The 19,965-nt window shown below is 44.6% G+C and overlaps 1 protein-coding gene across 2 annotated transcripts in view; it reads left to right on the top strand.

Moving 5' to 3' along the window:
* The window catches only part of LOC146350935 (disintegrin and metalloproteinase domain-containing protein 9-like), a 61,807-nt gene that overhangs the window by 327 nt on the left and 41,515 nt on the right, over positions 1-19,965 (top strand). The window contains exons 2-3 of one of the 2 annotated variants that reach the window (XM_084845983.1): positions 8,075-8,203; positions 17,037-17,124. The gene's annotated coding sequence lies outside the window, so the exon portion shown is untranslated. Of the gene's footprint in view, positions 1-7,929; positions 8,204-17,036; positions 17,125-19,965 lie in introns of those variants that run through there. The other variant, XM_084845984.1, reaches the window with a different exon arrangement.

The raw sequence follows: 19,965 nt of genomic DNA, 5'->3' as shown, positions 1-19,965 counted from the left end.
GTCTTCTTGCGTGGGGAAAGTGTGATTCGTGGTTTTATTTTTAGAGTTGGGTGTTGTTTTTAAATGCGCACCAAATGCTTCCTGCGCTAGGAGGGGAGAAATACTGTTCAAGAGTACTGTCCCCACATGGGGAAGGGGGCGGAAAGTGCTTTATAACAGCCCTATGAGGTTGTTGTTGTTGTTCAGTCGTTCAGTCGTGTCCGACTCTTCGTGACCCCATGGACCATAGCACACCAGGCCTTCCTGTCCTGCGCTCTCTCCCGGAGCGTGCTCAAGTTCATATTCATTGCATCGGTGATGCTATCCAGCCATCTCATCCTCTGCCGTCTCCTCCTCCTTTTGCCTTCAGTCATCTTTCCCAGCATCAGGGTCTTTTCCAGGGACTTTTCTCTTCGCATTAGGTGGCCAAAATATTTGAGCTTCAGCTTCAGTATCTGTCCTTCCAATGAGCAGTCAGGGTTGATTTCCTTTAGGATGGACTGATTGGACCTCCTTGCAGTCCAGGGGACTCGTAGGAGTCTTCTCCAGCACCACAGTTCGAAAGCATCAATTCTTCGGCGCTCAGCTTTCCTTATAGTCCAGCTCTCACAGCCATACATTACTACTGGGAAAACCATAGCTTTGATTATACGAACCTTTGTTGGCAAGGTGATGTCTCTGCTTCTGACTATGCTGTCTAGGTTTGCCATAGCTTTCCTCCCAAGAAGCAAGCGTCTTTTAATTTCATGGCTACAGTCACCGTCTGCGGTGATCTTGGAGCCCAAGAAAGTAAAATCTGTCACTGCTTCCATTTCTTCCCCTTCCATATGCCAGGAAGTGATGGGGCCAGATGCCATGATCTTAGTTTTTGTAATGTTGAGTTTCAAACCAGCTTTTGCACTCTCCACTTTCACCCTCAACAAGAGGCTCTTGAGATCCTCTTCGCTTTCTGCCATTAGGGTGGTATCATCTGCGTATCTGAGGTTGTTGATAATTCTCCCGGCAATCTTAATTCCGATCTGTGATTCATCCAATCCAGTGTTTCTCATGATGCACTCTGCTTACAAGTTAAATAAGCAGGGCGACAATTTACAGCCTTGTCGTACTTCTTTCCCAATTTTGAACCACTCGGTTGTTCCATGTCCGGTTCTCACTGTTGCTTCTTGTCCCTTGTACAGGTTTCTCAGGAGACAGGTAAGGTGGTCTGGTACTCCCATCACTTTAAGAATTTGCCAGAGTTTGTTGTGATCCACACAATCAAAGGCTTTAGTGTAGTCAATGAAGCAGAAATAGATGTTTTTCTGGAATTCTCTTGTTTTCTCCATGATCCAGCGAATGCTGGCGATTTGATCTCTAGTCCCTCTGCCTCTTCGAAACCCAGCTTGTACTTCCGGTAGTTCTCGGTTCACATGCTGCTGAAGCCTAGCTTGTAGGATTTTGAGCATAACCTTGCTGGCATGTGAAATGAGCGCAATTGTGCTGTAGTTTGAACACTCTTTGGCATTGCCCTTCTTTGCAATTGGAATGTAAACTGACCTTTTCCAGTCTTGTGGCCACTGTTGAGTGTTCCAAATTTGTTGGCATATTGAGTGCAACACTTTAACAGCATCATCTTTTAGGATTTTAAATAGCCTAGCTGGAATACTGTCACCTCCGCTAGCTTTGTTGTTAGTAATGCTTCCTAAGGCCCACTTGACTTCACTCTCGAGGATGTCCGGCTCAAGTTCAGTGACCGCATTATCATGGCTATCAGGGACATTCAAATCTTCCCTGTATAGTTCTTCTGTGTATTCTTTCCACCTCTTCTTAATCTCATCTGCTTCTGTTAGGTCCCTGCCTTTGTCCTTGATCATGCCCGTCTTTGCACAAAACGTTCCCTTGATATCTCCGATTTTCTTGAAGAGATCTCTAGTCTTTCCCATTCTATTGTTTTCCTCAATTTCTTTGCATTGTTCATTTAAGAAGGCCTTCTTGTCTCTCCTTGCTATACTCTGGAACTCTGCATTCAGTTGGATATATCTTCCCCTTTCCCCCTTGCTTTTCGCTTCCCTTCTTTCCTCAGCTACTTGTAAAGCCTCATCAGACAGCCACTTTGCTTTCTTGCATTTCTTTTTCTTCGGGATGGATTGAGTTGCTGCCTCCTGAACAATGTTACGGACCTGCGTCCATAGTTCCTCAGGCACTCTGTCTATCAGGTCTAATCCCTGAAATCTATTCCTCACCTCCACTGTATATTCCTAAGGAATATGATTTAGGTCATACCTGAATGGTTTAGTGGTTTTCCCTACGTTCTTCAATTTAAGCCGAAATTTTGCAATAAGAAGCTCATGCTCTGAGCCAGAGTCAGCTCCAGCTCTTGTTTTTACTGACTGTATAGAGCTTCTCCATCTTTGGCTGCAAAGGACATAATCAATCTGATTTCGATATTGACCATCTGGTGATGTCCATGTGTAGAGTCGCCTCTTGTGCTGTTGGAAAAGAGTGTTTGCTATGATCAGCGTGTTCTCTTGGCAAAACTCTGTTAGCCTTTGTCCTGCTTCATTTTGTACACCAAGGCCATGCTTGCCTGTTATCCCGGTGATTTCTTGACTTCCTACTTTAGCATTCCAATCCCCTATGATGAAGAAGACATCTTTTTTTGGTGTTCGTTCTATAAGGTGTTGTAGGTCTTCATAGAACCGATCAACCTCAGCTTCTTCGGCCTCAGTGGTTGGGGCATAGACTTGAATTACTGTGATGTTGAATGGTTTGCCTTGGATTCGTACTGAGATCATTCTATCGTTTTTGAGATTGTACCCCAGTACTGCTTTTCCCACCCTTTTGTTGACAATGAGTGCTACTCCATTTCTTCTAAGGGATTCTTGCCCACAGTAGTAGATATAATGGTCACCTGAATTAAATTCGCCCATGCCTGTCCATTTTAGTTCGCTGATTCCCAAGATGTCAGTGTTCAATCTTGCCATCTCATGTTTGACCACCTCCAGCTTACCTTGATTCGTTGATCTTACATTCCAGGTTCCTAAACAATATTGTTCTTTACAGCATCGGATTTTCTTTTCACCACCAGACACATCCACAGCTGAGTGTCCTTTCGGCTTTGGCCCAGCCGCTTCACTCTTTCTGGTGCTACTTGGAAATTCCCTCTGCTCTTCCCCAGTAGTATATTGGACACCTTCCGACCTGAGGGGCTCACCTTCCGGCGTCATCTCCTGTAGCCTTGTGATACGTTTCATGGGGTTTTCTTGGCAAGAATACTGGAGTGGGTTGCCATTTCCTTCTCCAGTGGACCACATTTTGTCAGAACTCTCCACCATGACCTGTCTGTCTTGGGTGGCCCTGCAGGGCGTAGCTTATGGCTTCACTGAGTTATGCAAGCCCCTTCGCCACAACAAGGCAGTGTAGTCCAGTTTTATTACCCCTCCCCCCCTTACAGGTTGGGGAGTGGTGAAGACTTGCAGGTGACAGAGAGAATAGGAATAGCCTCCTGCAACCCTAGTGCCCTCCAAATGTTTTGGACTTCAATTTCCATCAGCCCCAGCCAACATGGTCAATGGTCAGGAATGCTGGAAGTTGTAGTCCAAAGCATTTGGAGAGCACCAGGTTGGAGAAGGGCAACTGTTAGGGCAACCCTGTAATGTAGTCCACTGTTAAACAACTCTATTGTAGATAGAAGTGAGGGTCACAACAACTCTGTATTATGATCTCCAGATTTCAGATGAGACAAGTGGCTTCTTCACACGGAGCTTTTATCCTGCTATTGAAATTGGTTACTCACAGAAGTTTGCGGGTCCTTTAGGTGACGTCGTCCTTTATTCCATTTTTTTTTAAAGATCGGAGATAATGAGCTATAAAATTACAGTGTTTGAGTTGGGCTTGAGTTTGCACTTGAAAGCGGAAAAGCTGCAATAAGAGGAGCTAGAACACAGCACCATCTAGTGGCTGTATAATGAAATATATGGAAGACTCATAAGGGGGGAAAGAAGGGGGAAAGGCAGGGAAGGAAGTGAGTGTAAAGGGAATCCATCGTGATCCTGCATTTAAAACGGAAGCAGAAAGCCCTTTTTTAAATGCGGGATTTTAGGCTGGTGTAGAGATGGTCAAGGTTGATAGATGGTGGCTTAAGAACTCTCTAATAAAAGCTTTAAAAACTCATCCACATGATTTTTTTAGTAAAATACATTGTCACTGATACATGTCTGCACTGCGGTACTATACAGTACACATGTTATAATGGAGACAACAGAGCAATTATATAGGATATACAGGTATTTTAAGTTAACTCATTTTGCTAATAGTGCCAAAGACTGCAATCCCATGCACACATACCTGGGAATAAGGGTGCTTCCAGGCAGAGGGGCCCTAGTGCTAACAGGAAGCATTCTACAGCTCTTCCATCTTTTTCTCTTTAATGGATTTTCTGTGCTAAGAAAAAAATGGAAGAAGCTGTGGAAAATGTGGAAGAGTTGCTAGCAGAAAACAATGTCACCTGGACAACCACAGTAAAATTCTGTGAATCAGAATTGTGCAGTAGAAGCCTTCCCTGGAAGTCCCAATGAACTCAAGTGGACTTACTTTGACTGAGTACACACGCAAAGGATTATGCTATATGAATCACTTAGAGTCATCACAAGGTCACTTGGAAAACATCCTATAATAACAGATCTTCTACAGAAACATTATTCCAATTTTAGTAAATTTAAATCTAACTAAACTGCCAAACATATCTTGACTAAGGCGCTCGAGGGCTGTTCATTTAGTTTGAATGCCTGGAGATCTGAGTACATTGTTACACAGCAGTCTCTGGTGAGGTTTTAAACATTGTGTCCCCAATCCCCAGGTTCGTGTTGACAAGATTTGCACATCTACCTAGTGCAGCAATGGGGAACCTTTGGCCCACAGACATCTCCCATCTGACCCTTCCTCAGAAAAGTTGTTTTCTCTTAGCAGCAGCTGATCAGAATAAGAGTTTTCCCTGCTGTGCACTAAGAATGGGAGGATTTATCAGCTGCTGATTGGAGATGAGAGCTTTTCCCTGCAGAGAAGAGCAGGTGGGCCTGACATTGAAGCTGCTGGGTAATTCAGTCCTGCTTGTTTCTGAGTAGACTTGCAGAGGCTTGGCGCCTGGGGTGCTATTTGAAAGTGTTGCTGAGTGATTCAGCCCTACTTATGACTAGACATGCAGAAGCCTTGTCCTGTGTACTTCTGAGTAGGCTTAAAATTGGTAATAATCACATTTTGGCCCTGTCCACTCTGCCTTTGGCCAATCTCACAGATGAAGTGCAGACACGGAGACCTTTCCCAAATTGGAATTCAGCATTCAGGACAAAAAAGGTTCCCTATCCATGACCTACTGCTTTCCCTAAGTTTACACTTGATCCTTCCCATCCGGCTCCCCAGCCTGCACTCTGTTGTGGAGAGAGTTAGGGTGCTTCCAGACAGACAACTCCCAGCACTACAAATCAAAAGGCATTGCACAGCTATGCCATCTTTCCCTCATTAACAGATTTTTCTTCTGGTAAGAAAAAAGGTGGAAGAAGTGGGGAAGCATGGGAGTGTTACAAATTGAAGACTCCCCTGTAAAATTCCATGAATGAGGCATTGCACAATAAAAATCTTGTCCAGAAGCACCATAGCATTCGAGGTTTGTGGGCTGTACCAGTCCACAGCTCAAACTCCCAGCGCTTCATGAATTTAATTTGGATGCCCTCTTTACACATTGTTCCCATAAGGGTATAGGAACAAAGTATCATTATTGTGTGCACCACACAACCACTTCCAAACATAAGTATACATAGAAAAATAGGCACTTGCCTAATATTTGCACAAGGACAAATGTATGCCTTTTCCTACACTTGTGCATACCTGAATATGAAAGATGTCACCTCTGAAGTGGGACGTTGTTTTCAGTGGGCTAGCTTCTACGATGGCACTAACTTATCCTATGATGTAGGAAGCAGAGCTGTAGTCTGTATTTAAAGTGGAAGGCTATGCATGCTGCATTCCACTGAAATTTAATGAGCTTGCATTTCAATTGGATTGAGCTGTTGTTGCTAATGCTAGCAATGAGATTGTCTAGGGGTCCTTCCAGGCTTTTATTGTGTAATCACCCTATCTCATTCACATAATTTTACAGAAAGCCCAGATGATGACATCTTCCATTTGTAACCATCCCATGTTCCCCCACCCCTGCTTCGATCCTTTTTCTTACTAGATAAAATCTGTTAAGGAAGGAAAGGCAGGATACCTACACAATGTCTTTTGATAGGTAGAGCTAGGAGCTCTCTGCCTGAATAAAGGGTGGGCCTCTAAAAGTTAAGTTTCTGAGTGCAAATACAGATGCATTTTGAGTTGAGTGCACATGAACATGTGAATGCACAAAATGTCAATGCATGGCTTGCCTTCCATTTTTTTAATTTACTTATTTATTACATTTCTATAACGCCTGATAGCTGGAGCTCATTCCCCACCCCCAATAACCAATTACCTAGCTAGTAAATAATGCTGACTCTGGAGCTGCAGCTGTTTTATAACTAGATGCATTGTTACATTAAATATTCTAATTTCTTATGTTTCTAAGCTGCTCTGGGAGGGAGGGAGGTTGGCTGAAGGGCAGGATAGACCTGCAATAAACAAACAAATAATTCTGTTAAAATATTCATAGAGTTGTTGTTCTGAAGCAGTTTGGGTCAGTTGAGGGTGCAGTCCTAAGAGTATTTAGACAGAAAAAAGTCAATGGCTGGCTGGGGAATGCAGGAAGTTGTAGGAAGTTTTTTCTCCCTAAACATGTCCAAAGTGGAAGGAGCATGAAGGTGATTGCTGCCTCCAAGCTTCTCCTGCTCTGCATTTTTGCTAGATGGTTAGTTTAGCCTGTCTAGCGAGGGGGAGGGGGAGGGGGAGGGGGAGGGGGAGAAGCTGGTCATATTCCTGCTTCCCACATCCCCCCCACACAGAATTGCCCCCTTTCCCTCCTTTCTGAGGGCACTTTTGCAAGCTCAGGCTGACAGCAGGCACAGTTCTCTCTGCACCAGCTGTGAGGGGGAAGGGAGCTTGGACTCCTGGCTCTGAGGCTGGAGTGCTGTCTCCAACCTCAGAGCCAGGAATCTGAATTATCCTATGGTCTCCCAGTGGTCTAGGGACCATAAGATTGCCCTCCTCATGTATGATAAGCGGGAAAAGGTATCAGCTATTCAGCAAGGGGGTTATGTATCCCTATTTTCATCTTTGAAATGTTGGGCTGCAATCTTAAACACACTTACTAAGGAGTAAGCCCCATTGAAGATGGTAGGACTTCCTTCCGAGTGGAATGCATAGGATTGTACTATTCCATTGGAAGGTCTTATGGCTGCCTTACAGTTTTGCTTCTCCCATATCGTATTCTTGTAAATGCTGTAGGTTTGGGTGAGGATGTCTTTTGCTGTGTTGCTTCTTCTGCTCTGCTTATATCAGAGTATACATCTTATTTTAAAAGTATGTGTGTTTTAATTCTAGGCATAAATACGTGATTATGCATTTTATCCCTACTCAGCCATAAAGCTCTCTTTATGAGTGACCCTGGGCCAGTCATTCTCTCTCTCTCAGCCTAACCTACCGCTCAAGGTTGCTGTGCAGATAAAATAGGGAAGCAGAAAGCTTCAGATAAATATAATATGAGTACAAATGTACCTTTTTCTTTTCTTTTTTGAAATGTGAGTTACGTTCCCCAAACTCAGTATAATCAGGGAATCCATTAAAAAAATGTTCTTAGTAGATTTTTGAATAAAGCTACATAAGATGCTTTGTGCTACGGAGACTACGTATCTTTTGTTCTGAAATTAATTGTTATATTTCCCCTTCCCAACTGGTTAGCTGAACTATACTTACAAATAAACAAAAAGAAAAGCATTTTTAGACAAATGTTTTTGCTCTAAAAAAAAGTTACATTTTGAAAGTTTGGCATTATTTTGGAAAATTGTTGTGAGATCAAAGGTTCATCTATTTCTGAGTAACTGAAATGTTATTTCTGTCTAACTTGTGGTTAGCAAAAAGAGAAGTAGGTATCTCCATACTGCTTTTGAGCTATTGGGTAAACATCTCTGTTTGCATCATAAAATGCCAGATGAAATGCTGAGTACATGAATACGGCTGGTTTGTGAATCACAGTGAAAGTGGATGAGTTGATGCCACTAATTCTTTTGCTGCACCAGCTTCTGCTGTTGGTACGACGTGGCTGCAATTTGGAAACCAGGTAAGATGAAGTACTTGGACTAAAATTGCCTTAAATATACTCTAGTTTGCCAAATATATTTCACTAGGTGTATACATATGTTCCTGGCAAAACACTGATTGGGTCCGTGCTATCAGAGGAGGAAAAGAAGCTTCTTCTTTTCCCCACCTCCTGCATGCTGTTCTCATGCCTGCCATTTCCCTAATTACCCCCACTGTGGCATGGGTTGTCCAAACCTGGCGAGGTACACAGCAGTGGTGGCTTCCAAACCACCCATAACCCCTACAACAAGCCATGGGTTGCAGGGTGGTTTGGAAGACACCTCCGCCACACATCTCGCCAGGTTCAGACAACATGACAACCCACGCCGCAGTGAGAGAAATGATGGGCGTGAGAGCAGCATAGGGAAAAGATGCCACGGTGGCTTCTTTTCCCTGCTGATCATCTGAACCCAGCTATTTTCTGCATGTTGTCCTTATTGTACCTATGGGGAAGATATGGGGTCTCTAGCATTTAAATTTCCAAGTGTGAATACAGATGTATTTTGAGTCTAGTGCACGTAAACATGTAAATGCGCAAAATGTCACTGTGCGTCTTTTTTATTCCTCAACTAAAACCCCCGAATACTAGAAAACATGGCATCAATAATTAATCTATTTCTGAGTAATATCAATGTGATTTTCTTCCAATTTGTGGTTAGCAAAAAGAGAAGCAGAACTATTCAGTTCCATATTGCTGTAGCCATTGGGTAAAAGTCTCTGTTTCCATCATAAAACAGCAAGACGATGAAGTTTTCCACACTACTTTCAAAGGCAGCCCTATGTATAATGCACTGCAATAATCCAGATAGGACTTTATCAAAGCATGAAATAACCAAGGCTATCTGTGTCATTCAGATAAGGTGGTAGTTAATATATCAGCTGGAGGGAGCAATCCTATGGCTGCTAATCAGTGGCTAGATGGCCATAGGATACATCGGTTTCCAGGGACTGACCTTGGAGCCCATGCTCTGAGGTCAGTTTTCTGAGAACTGACCTCCCCACCCCACCCCTGCATGACCTCATGGGCCGTGTGGAACGGCCCTGCACTCTGTGCTCATTAGAGCAGCGTTGTTGTTGTTGTTGTTCAGTCGTTCAGTCGTGTCCGACTCTTCGTGACCCCATGGACCATAGCACGCCAGGCCTTCCTGTCCTGCGCTCTCTCCCGGAGCGTGCTCAAGTTCATATTCATTGCATCCGTGATGCTATCTAGCCATCTCATCCTCTGCCGTCCCCTTCTCCTTTTGCCTTCAGTCTTTCCCAGCATCAGGGTCTTTTCCAGGGAGTTTTCTCTTCGCATTAGGTGGCCAAAATATTGGAGCTTCAGCTTCATTATCTGTCCTTCCAATGAGCAGTCAGGGTTGATTTCCTTCAGGATGGACTGATTGGACCTCCTTGCAGTCCAGGGGACTCGTAAGAGTCTTCTCCAGCACCACAGTTCGAAAGCATCAATTCTTCGGCGCTCAGCCTTCCTTATAGTCCAGCTCTCACAGCCATACATTACTAATGGGAAAACCATAGCTTTGATTAGACGGACCTTTGTCGGCAAGGTGATGTCTCTGCTTCTTACTATGCTGTCTAGGTTGGCCATAGCTTTCCTCCCAAGAAGCAAGCGTCTTTTAATTTCATGGCTACAGTCACCGTCTGCAGTGATCTTGGAGCCCAAGAAAGTAAAATCTGTCACTGCTTCCATTTCTTCCCCTTCTATATGCCAGGAAGTGATAGGGCCAGATGCCATGATCTTAGTTTTTTTAATGTTGAGTTTCAAACCAGCTTTTGCACTCTCCTCTTTCACCCTCAACAAGAGGCTCTTGAGATCCTCTTCGCTTTCTGCCATTAGGGTGGTATCGTCTGCATATCGGAGGTTGTTGATAATTCTCCCGGCAATCTTAATTCCGATCTCTGATTCATCCAACCCGGCATTTCTCATGATGTACTCTGCATATAAGTTAAATAAGCAGGGTGACAATATGCAGCCTTGTCGTACTCCTTTCCCAATTTTGAACCAATCGGTTGTTCCATCTCTGGTTCTTACTGTTGCTTCTTGACCCTCGTACAGGTTTCTCAGGGGACAGGTAAGGTGGTCTGGTACTCCCATCACTTTAAGAATTTGCCACAGTTTGTTGTGATCCACACAATCAAAGGCTTTAGCGTAGTCAATGAAGCAGAAATAGACGTTTTTCTGGAATTCTCTTGCTTTCTCCATGATGCAGCGAATGTTGGCGATTTGATCTCTAGTTCCTCTGCCTCTTCGAAACCCAGCTTGTACTTCCGGTAGTTCTCGGTTCACATGGTGCTGAAGCCTAGCTTGTAGGATTTTGAGCATAACCTTGCTGGCATGTGAAATGAGCGCAATGGTGTGGTAGTTTGAACACTCTTTGGCGTTGCCCTTCTTTGGAATTGGAATGTAAACTGACCTTTTCCAGTATTGTGGCCACTGTTGAGTGTTCCAGATTTGTTGGCATATTGAATGCAGCACTTTAACAGCATCATCTTTTAGGATTTTAAATAGCTCGGCTGGAATACTGTCATCTCCGCTAGCTTTGTTGTTACTAATGCTTCCTAAGGCCCACTTGACTTCACTCTCTAGGATGTCCGGCTCAAATTCAGTGACCGCACTATCATGGCTATCAGGGACATTCAAATCTTTCCTGTATAGTTCTTCTGTGTATTCTTTCCACCTCTTCTTAATCTCATCTGCTTCTGTTAGGTCCCTGCCTTTGTCCTTTATCATGCCCGTCTTTGCACAAAACGTTCCCTTGAGATCTCCAATTTTCTTGAAGAGATCTCTAGTCTTTCCCATTCTGTTGTTTTCCTCGATTTCTTTGCATTGTTTATTTAAGAAGGCCTTCTTGTCTCTCCTTGCTATTCTCTGGAACTCTGCATTCAGTTGGGTATATCTTCCCCTTTCTCCCTTGCTTTTCGCTTCCCTTCTTTCCTCAGCTACTTGTAAAGCCTCATCAGACAGCCACTTGGCTTTCTTGCATTTCTTTTTCTTTGGGACGGATTTCATTACTGCCTCCTGAACAATGTTACGGACCTCCGTCCATAGTTCCTCAGGCACTCTGACTATCAGGTCTAATCCCTGAAATCTATTCCTCACCTCCACTGTATATTCATCAGGGATATGATTTAGGTCATACCTGAACGGTTTAGTGGTTTTCCCGACGTTCTTCAATTTAAGCTGAAATTTTGCAATAAGAAGCTCATGATCTGAGCCACAGTCAGCTCCAGGTCTTGTTTTTACTGACTGTATAGAGCTTCTCCATCTTTGGCTGCAAAGGACATAATCAATCTGATTTCGATATTGACCATCTGGTGACGTCCATGTGTAGAGTCGCCTCTTGTGCTGTTGGAAAAGAGTGTTTGCTATGATCAGCATGTTCTCTTGGCAAAACTCTATTAGCTTTTGTCCTGCTTCATTTTGTACACCAAGGCCATGCTTGCCTGTTATCCCGGTGATTTCTTGACTTCCTACTTTAGCATTCCAATCCCCTATGATGAAGAGGACATATTTTTTTGGTGTTCGTTCTAGAAGGTGTTGTAGGTCTTCATAGAACCGATCAACCTCAGCTTCTTCGGCCTCAGTGGTTGGGGCATAGACTTGAATTACTCTGATGCTGAATGGTTTGCCTTGGATTCGTACTGAGATAATTCTATCATTTTTAAGATTGTACCCCAGTACTGCTTTTCCCACTCTTTTGTTGACTATGAGTGCTACTCCATTTCTTCTAAGGGATTCTTGCCCACAATAGTAGATATGATGGTCACCTGAATTAAATTCGCCCATGCCTGTCCATTTTAGTTCGCTGATTCCCAAGATGTCGATGTTCAATCTTGCCATCTCATGTTTGACCACCTCCAGCTTACCTTGATTCATTGATCTGACATTCCAGGTTCCTAAACAATATTGTTCTTTACAGCATCGGATTTTCTTTTCACCGCCAGACACATCCACAGCTGAGTGTCCTTTCGGGTTTGGCCCAGCCGCTTCACTCTTTCTGGCGCTACTTGGAAATACCCTCTGCTCTTCCCCAGTAGCATATTGGACACCTTCCGACCTGAGGGGCTCATCTTCCGGCGTCATATCTTTTAGCCTTGTGATACGAACAGCAGTGTGGAGGGGCGTAAAAGTGCGCGGGCCAGGGCAGGGAGGGCGGAAATGACAGTCCGACACATCCGATGCGTTGTCTTGCCGCTGCCACCCCCTCTCCGACTTCCCGCAGCTAGACAGCCAAAATCAGCTGTCTAGCCGCGAAGGCAGGGCAGGAGAAGCGTGGAGGAGACGATCCCCTCCATGCATCTCCTGCCCTGCACTGGATAGGCGGTCGCCTCTGAGATCGGAGGCGGCTGCCTATCCCCATAGGATTGTGCCCTAAGCTGATAAATGGCACTCTTGTGTCACAGAGGCCACCTGAACCTTGGATGACAATGCTGGATACAAGAGCACTGCTAAACTGCAAACCTAAACCTTTAGGGCAAGGCTACACAACCTGCAGCCCATAGGCCACAAGCGACCCTTGGCCATTCCTTGTGCGGCCCACAGTGATGTGGTGACTACACCTACTTTCCCCTGCAGATCAGATGGACTGGGGGGTGGGGTGGAGGGTGTTGTTCCAGCACAAACTTTAGCAGTGCTTGGACAGCGATCTCACTGGAAATTGCTGGGGGCTGGGAGAGGCTTTTGTCTGTTTGGACACCCAGTTGCCTCGCCTGTGACATGTTGCTTCCCCACCGCTAGTAACAGTGGAGAAAGTTATCTCGGTGGAGATTGCTGGGGGTTGGGAGAGGCAAAAGCCTCTCTCAGCCCCCAGCGGTCCCTAGATTTCTGCAGGCAGGGAAGGGAGGTTTAAGCCATCTCTCCCCTGTATGCTGAGGGATGTGTGTGTGCAGGGGAGGGTTGGAGAGTATGTGTGGGAAGTGTGTGAAAGAGTGTGTGTGTGTGTGTGAGAGAGAGAGAGAGAGGTGGTATGTGCTAATACATGTGGAAGAAGTGTGTGTGTATGTGGGGGGGAGTGTGTTCATGTGTGGGAAGAGAGTATGAGTGTTTCTGTATGTGCTTGTGTGTGCAGCTCCTCCCTCCCATTAGATGTGGCCCTTGGGGCCGAAAAGACTGTGCACCCCGCTCCAGAACAGGTTGAACACAATTGGGCAGAGTAACCACCCACTAAAGTTATCTCTATCTTGTCCAGAGTGAGTCTCAATTTATTGGCCCTCATCCAGTCCATTACTGCACTGAGGCGCTGATTGGGAACACCCGCTACCTCACCTGACTTAGATAAAAAGGAGAGGAAGAACTAGATGTCATTTGCATATTGGTGATACTTCCGCACCTACCCTACACTGCAGTTCACATCCCCAGATAACCTCTCCGAGCAGTTTCATATGAATGTTGAAAAGCATGGTGGATAAAAGTAGCTTGAAGTATCCTGGGGCATAACTGCCAAGGCACACAGCAATAATCCCCCAGCATGACCTTCTAGAATTGACCATCCAAGTAGAAGCAGAACCACTGCAATACAACAGGGATGGGATGAAGGTAAATCTGGATCTCTGGGTGATTTGCGGTGGATCAGCAAGGATTTATGGCTCCCAATTTTAACAATAGCACCAATAAAATAACTCTCCCTCCCTCGCCACCATCCTGTGACCCTAAATTGTATTGCTGAAATGAAGAAAGGACTGGATTTTTGTGTGAAAGGGCTGTGAGATCTGTTCAGTTCTGGTACTCAGAATGAATTACTGGGCTCAGAAGTCTTTAATTCTAGATGTATTTCTTTTGCACCACGCTCTGGTTAGTAGATTTCAGAGCTCTAGAAAAAAAAATGTTGATCCTGCAAACCTGAAGTCTGCCCACCCCTGCAATATAGTACCCTCAAGCCCCAACCAGACAGCCCATCCAAAAGGATACCATGGCTGATGGTATCGAAAGCCACCGAGGCAGCCCATGCATAGCTTACTGCTGTACCAAACTAATTTAAGAACCTGTTGATAGACATCAGATTCTACTCTGGCCCCTAGGGAACACTGCTGTTGCCTCTTTCCCATCCAAAAGTAGTTCAATGTTATTGTCAGTTGGTGCATTAGTACAGTTAACATGTCAACCAGTTTCAAACTTCCTACCCTCAGGGAAACTATTCCACATTGATTTGTCAGCTGAGGCATCTGGGGGAAATTGTGGGGAGGGACCTCAGTTTGCAGGCAACGGGGTTTCCTGTCAGGTCGCTGGGCAAACTGTTGCCTTATGTGAAATGACAATACACCATATACTGCACTTGACACTTCCTTCTGCTTATGCATTGCAGGTAAAATTCAGTAATGATGGGCAGCCCCTTCCTCAGCCCCTCATATCAGCCTTTAGCGGGGCCCTCATAAAGTAAACTTTGAGAAGCTTCCAAGATAAGCCAGGTTTCTTAGAAACACAGGTTGAAAATTGCTATTGTGTTCAAGTGATTTTCTGCATATATTAATTTAGACTTTTAGGGAGTGATCCTATCCGGATATCCAGATAGGTGGCCGCCTCTGAACTCAGAGGCGACCGCCTATCCAAAGCAGGGCAGGAGAAGCCCGGAGGGGATTGTTCCCTCCGCGCTTCTCCTGCCCTGCTTTTTCAGCTAGACAGCCGATTGCGGCTGTCTAGCCGTGGGAGGATGGAGTGGGGAAGGAGGCTACTGTATGACATGTGTCATACAGGCATTTCTGCCCTCCCCGCCCCGGAATGCCCACAGCCACACCCCTTTTTGGCCACTCCGCACTCCTCTTGTTAACACAGAGGACGGGGCTGTTCCCGTGCTGCCTCCGAGGCAGTGCGGAAATGGGGGGAGGTCAGTTCTCTGGGAACCAACCTCGAATCATGGGCTCTGAGGTCGGTTCCCAGAAAACACCATATCCTTTGGCTGCCTAGCCACTGTCTAGCAGCCATAGGATTGCTCCCTTAGTCCACCTGTGTCACTGAAGTTCCAGAGCAGGCAAGAAACCTTAGAAACAATGATATATCTAAAATATAATGCAAAATAGTATTAATAATAACCCTCAACCTTCCCTTGGCCACTTATCTCTGTGTTGCAGATATATAACTTCCAATATCTAATCTTGCTTTTAAAAAGAAGCAAAACATATTTAATAAGTAATGGGGTGGAGGAAATCGCACACAAATGAAATCACTCTGGTGAAATTTGTGCTCAGTTAGGCACTATTGTACCTTTTACAGTGATTGGAACAATAGTACTGCTGCAATATCTTGTTTACTTATGTCATATTAAAATTAAGGCTGCAGGGTCTGGAATTACGGTCTTTCAACAAACGCCCTCCCCCCAAAACAATGTCCCATTTCTGTGATTTAGTTTTGAAATATATATTGGCTGGATGTACTGTGTTTATTATTGGAGGCACAGTTGTGCCTCCAATAGATCAGGCAGTCAGTCAAAAAAGGGTTCTGCAATGTTAAATCAGGGAGGTGGGTTATTCCAACCTTAATAAAATTGAAAGGGTTTCACCAATCTCAATCACACATGCCAGGCAGAAATGTCTATTTTACATAACCTGAAAAATTCAGGAAGATTGGTTAAAGATTGAGGGAGAAAGGGCAGTTAACAGAAAAAAGAAAATACATACTCAGTCACGCAGTGTTGACACTGAGAACATGTGTTGGCAACTGTTTGTGCCCATCATCTGCCAAAAAGCTGGAGGCTATATATGAAAACCATATATGTTTTCCTATTCCCTTTCTATTGTAGTTGGTGGAATGGGATTTCTTTTTAAAAATTAATTTTACTTAATTTTAAATAATTTTTACTGGTATAATGTATCCCAATGAGATTTTATAACATGGTACTTGGAATGTTGAGTGGGGGGAGGAGAATAACTGCTGTGTGGAGAAAAAGCAGAAGCAGCAGCTGAGTTTCTGGGACCTGTGTGTGTGTGTGTGTGTGTGTGTGTGTGTACAAGCAATCCCCTCAGTATGACCAGACCCCACCACTTCTGTTTACTGGTCTGTGCTCCCACCCATTCCCCTTCTTCCTCTGCTCCCCCCCCCCTTTCCCCTTAATTGTTTGTGTTACTAAGTTCCCTTTTTGGATTCAAGTGCTAGGAACAGAGGGCTTAGAAGGAAGCTATGGAATAGGAGTGAAACTTTGCTTCATATGCAGGCCTGCCTTTCCTTGAGGGCAGAAAGTTTTGCTGCGTAGCATTTGAGAAGCAGGCAATCGTGTTGACAAAGCTGTGGTCAAGCCATGGAGCAATGGAGCAGTATGAGAAAAGGTTACATTTGTTATTGCCTGCAGCTAGCAGCTCCACGAGTCCGGAGTGTTCCCACGAGTCTGGAGTGTTCCCTAATAAGGCCTAGAATAACATCAGCTGCCTAAACAATGAGAAACTATCCCTACAGGTTTCTCCCCCCCTCCCCTTGCAATATGTCATTCAGAACCAAATTTTCCAGTTAGCAACTGCAGAAAAGAGCCAATCAAAAAGCAGACAATTGAGGGCTGTCAGGGGATTAAAGAAAGCAACAGCGCCCCGTGAAAAAAACAAGAATCACATTTGTTTCAACCTGGCTTGCTTGATTTTACCTCCAGATTTTGAATTGTTTTGAGAGCTTTTTGAATATGTTTTCTCTTGGCTTTGAGACTATTTTGGGCTATCCTTCCCCAACCCAATTTCTCTGAGCCAGGTACCTGGCACCTGAGCAGCTCACCGTAGTTTTTGCCTGCTATTTTATTTCACTCACTGGTGAAGCATTTGCTTTACAACACGTCTCAATTTAAAATATTGTCTTCACTCTCTACCTGGATTAATTTTCCCTACCTGGACTTTGCCAGTTTCTACACTCTGGATTCGAAGAGAGGTCTCTTTCAACCTTGCTCTGGGTCCACAGAAGCCTGGTCTTCAGATCTTTGTTTGGGATAGGTAGGTATACATTCCTTTTAATTCTGCCCTGCCCCTCCCCTCCCCTCCCCTCTTCCTTTTCTCAAAAAGTTTGGACCATCCTGCTATTTAGCTGAAAGCTTGAAACACTGCATTTACCTAGTTTGGATTGGTGGAAGCTTGAGTACAGCTAAGTACAATTAAAACTGCTTCTGGGCCTACTAACAATGTTTTGGGCCTACTAACATTGGGCATACTAAAATTGTTGTTGTCTTTAATAGGCCTTAGCAAGAGTTAAACTGTAGCGTATTTTGCATAGTGTACACATGTGTTTTCTTTGTAAACATTGAATGTTTCATATTCTACTTCTGTATGTGGTGTTCTTCTGCATTTACTTTTCTTTATAAACCATTCAAATCTTAAGGCTTCTCCTGTGATATGATTTCATTTGTTTATCAACTTAAAAGGTTATTCACTGTTTTCCTGCTTAAGTTTTAAAATATATTTTCAAACATATTGAACTTTTAGGTAGCAGGGATCTGTATTGGGACCAATGCTTTTCAACTTGTTCATTAAGACAGTGTGGTGCAGTGGTTAGAGTGTCGGACTGGAACCTGGGAAATCTGGGTTCTTGTCCCCACTCGGCCATAAAGCTCATGAGGTGGCTTTGACCAGTCACTGATTCGGAGCCTAACCTACCTCACATGGTTGTTGTGAGGATGAAATGGAGGAGGAGGATGCCTATGGAAGCTGCCTTGTGTTGCTTGCAAGAGGAAAAATGGCAGGATATAAATGTAATAATAACAAATGTAATAATAATAATAGTAGTACTACTAGTAGTGATAATAATAATAAATGATCTGGAAGTAGGACTAAGCAGGAAGGTGGCCAAGTTTGCTGATTACACCAAATTGTTTAGGGCAGCTAAAACAAAGACGGATTGTGAAGAGCTCCAAAAGGATTACTCCATCGTGGAAAAATGGACATCAAAATGACAAATGCAGTTCTATGTAAGCAAGTGTAAAGTGATGCACATGGGGGGGTGGGGAATCCCAACTTCACTTGCACCTGACCAAGACAGAGATCTTGGACTTATGATTGACAGTTTGATGACAATGTCAACCCAGTGTGCGGCTGCTGTGAAAAAAGGCACATGCCATGTATTCCAAGGCATAATTAAGAAAGGAATCGACTTGGCTGAGGGGATGGGAAAATGCTGCAAGGCACTGATGTTTCAACACAGAGTCCCCCCCTGCCCGCAGTCAATGACTTTCTGGTTCAAGTCAGGCAAATACTGTATAAGGACAGTCATTTCACATAGTCTCAGGGCAATTTCTGCAGATTCAAACAAAAAGAAAAGTGCGAACTTCCCAGTTACACAGGGTTCTTTGTGCAATAGAATCAGAAGGATGCCATATCATGTGTACAGAAATTTTCATTAATTTTTATCACAGAAGCTTCCACACTGCCAGTCACTTTTTCAAAACCACTTTTGAGTGAGAGATATAGATTGAAATTGTATGCGACCTTATTTATTTATTTATTTATTTATTTATTGCATTTTATTCTGCCTTTTAGCTCAAAAGTCTCCCAAGGCAACTTACAAAGACAGGAAATAAGACAGCCCCTGTCCACAGGCTTACATTCTAAAAGACATAACACAAAAGGAAAGGGGATGGGGAGGGAGGAGGAAACACAGAGCCAAGATGGAGAAGCCATGTGGCGTAGCTGTTTCTCATTACACATTGCATGGTGCATACCAGACACAGTGCAAAAGGAGGATCATCAAATCAAACATGCTATAAAGGCTTTGGACAAATCAAGTTTACAGCCCAACAAACCATATGCACGCTGAACCCAAATAAATAGTATATGAAAACAATTTCTGCCTGCAGGCTTACAATCTAAAAAGACATGACACACAAGGGAAAAAGAATAGGTAGGGATGGGGGAGGGGGAAGGATGCAATCCTAGGCATGCTTAGGCAGAAATAGGGTGTACAAGTCCCAGCATTCCCTAGCCAGCCTTTCAGTAGGAATGGTGCTGCTTCTCCCTCTCCTCTCCCTCAGCACACCCTACTGGAATGATTTTTTTTTGTATAGCAAAAAGTGGGGCTCAGATGCTTCATAAGGCAATACAGGACCAGGACAATGTGGAGCATCTTTGCTGGTCCCAGGCACTCCATCCTCCCAATCTGGATTTGGGACTGAAAGACCCAGTAAAAGTGTGGGTGCATGGAGGGTAAGTTGTAAGCAAGTGTGAGGGCCCAGCTTCAGTACTGCAGTGGGCCTTGTAGGTTATAACCAGGATTTGATTAGAAGTAGCCTGGAAGGGCTTGGACCTATTCAGCCTCTGGAATGTCAGTCTGTGTGAGCTTCTCTCTGTCAGCGTTCTCAGAGCAGAGCCAGGGGGAGTCACCCAACTCTCTGTCCACCTGCTGGTCTGGCTTTGGCAGCCAGGGAGGCTGGAAGCTGTCCATGAGAACCTGACAGAGGTGAAGTTAGGGATGTCAGAGAATTCTGCCACGGATCTCAGTGAGGCCGAATGCCAGTGCATTCGGCCTAGGGATGTCAGAGAATTCCGCCATGGATCTCGGTGAGGCCGAATGCCAGTGCATTCGGCCCTCCGAACTCCGTGGCGGAATGGCCTGCCCCCCCGGGGATCCCCCCCCGGGACGAGACTTACCTGGGGCGGATCTTCTGGGCGGCGGCAGCTGGTCTTCCGACCAGCTGCCGCCGCCGCCATTTGCAGGCTTGTGTAAAAAAAAAAAGACGTGATAGACTAAGTAAATCTTTACATAGCCTATCATGGTTGGGTGGGTTTAAAAAACAACAACAACCACATACGCAAATGGCGGCGGCTATGGCCGCCACCATTTGCGTT

This window comes from Heloderma suspectum, chromosome 3 (genome assembly GCF_057233095.1).
Source record: "Heloderma suspectum isolate Gila_16-S chromosome 3, 16-S_ref, whole genome shotgun sequence".
Taxonomy (NCBI): Eukaryota; Metazoa; Chordata; class Lepidosauria; order Squamata; family Helodermatidae; genus Heloderma; species Heloderma suspectum.
Note: the sequence above shows the minus strand (reverse complement) of the source record. Positions and strands in the feature narration are given on the sequence as shown.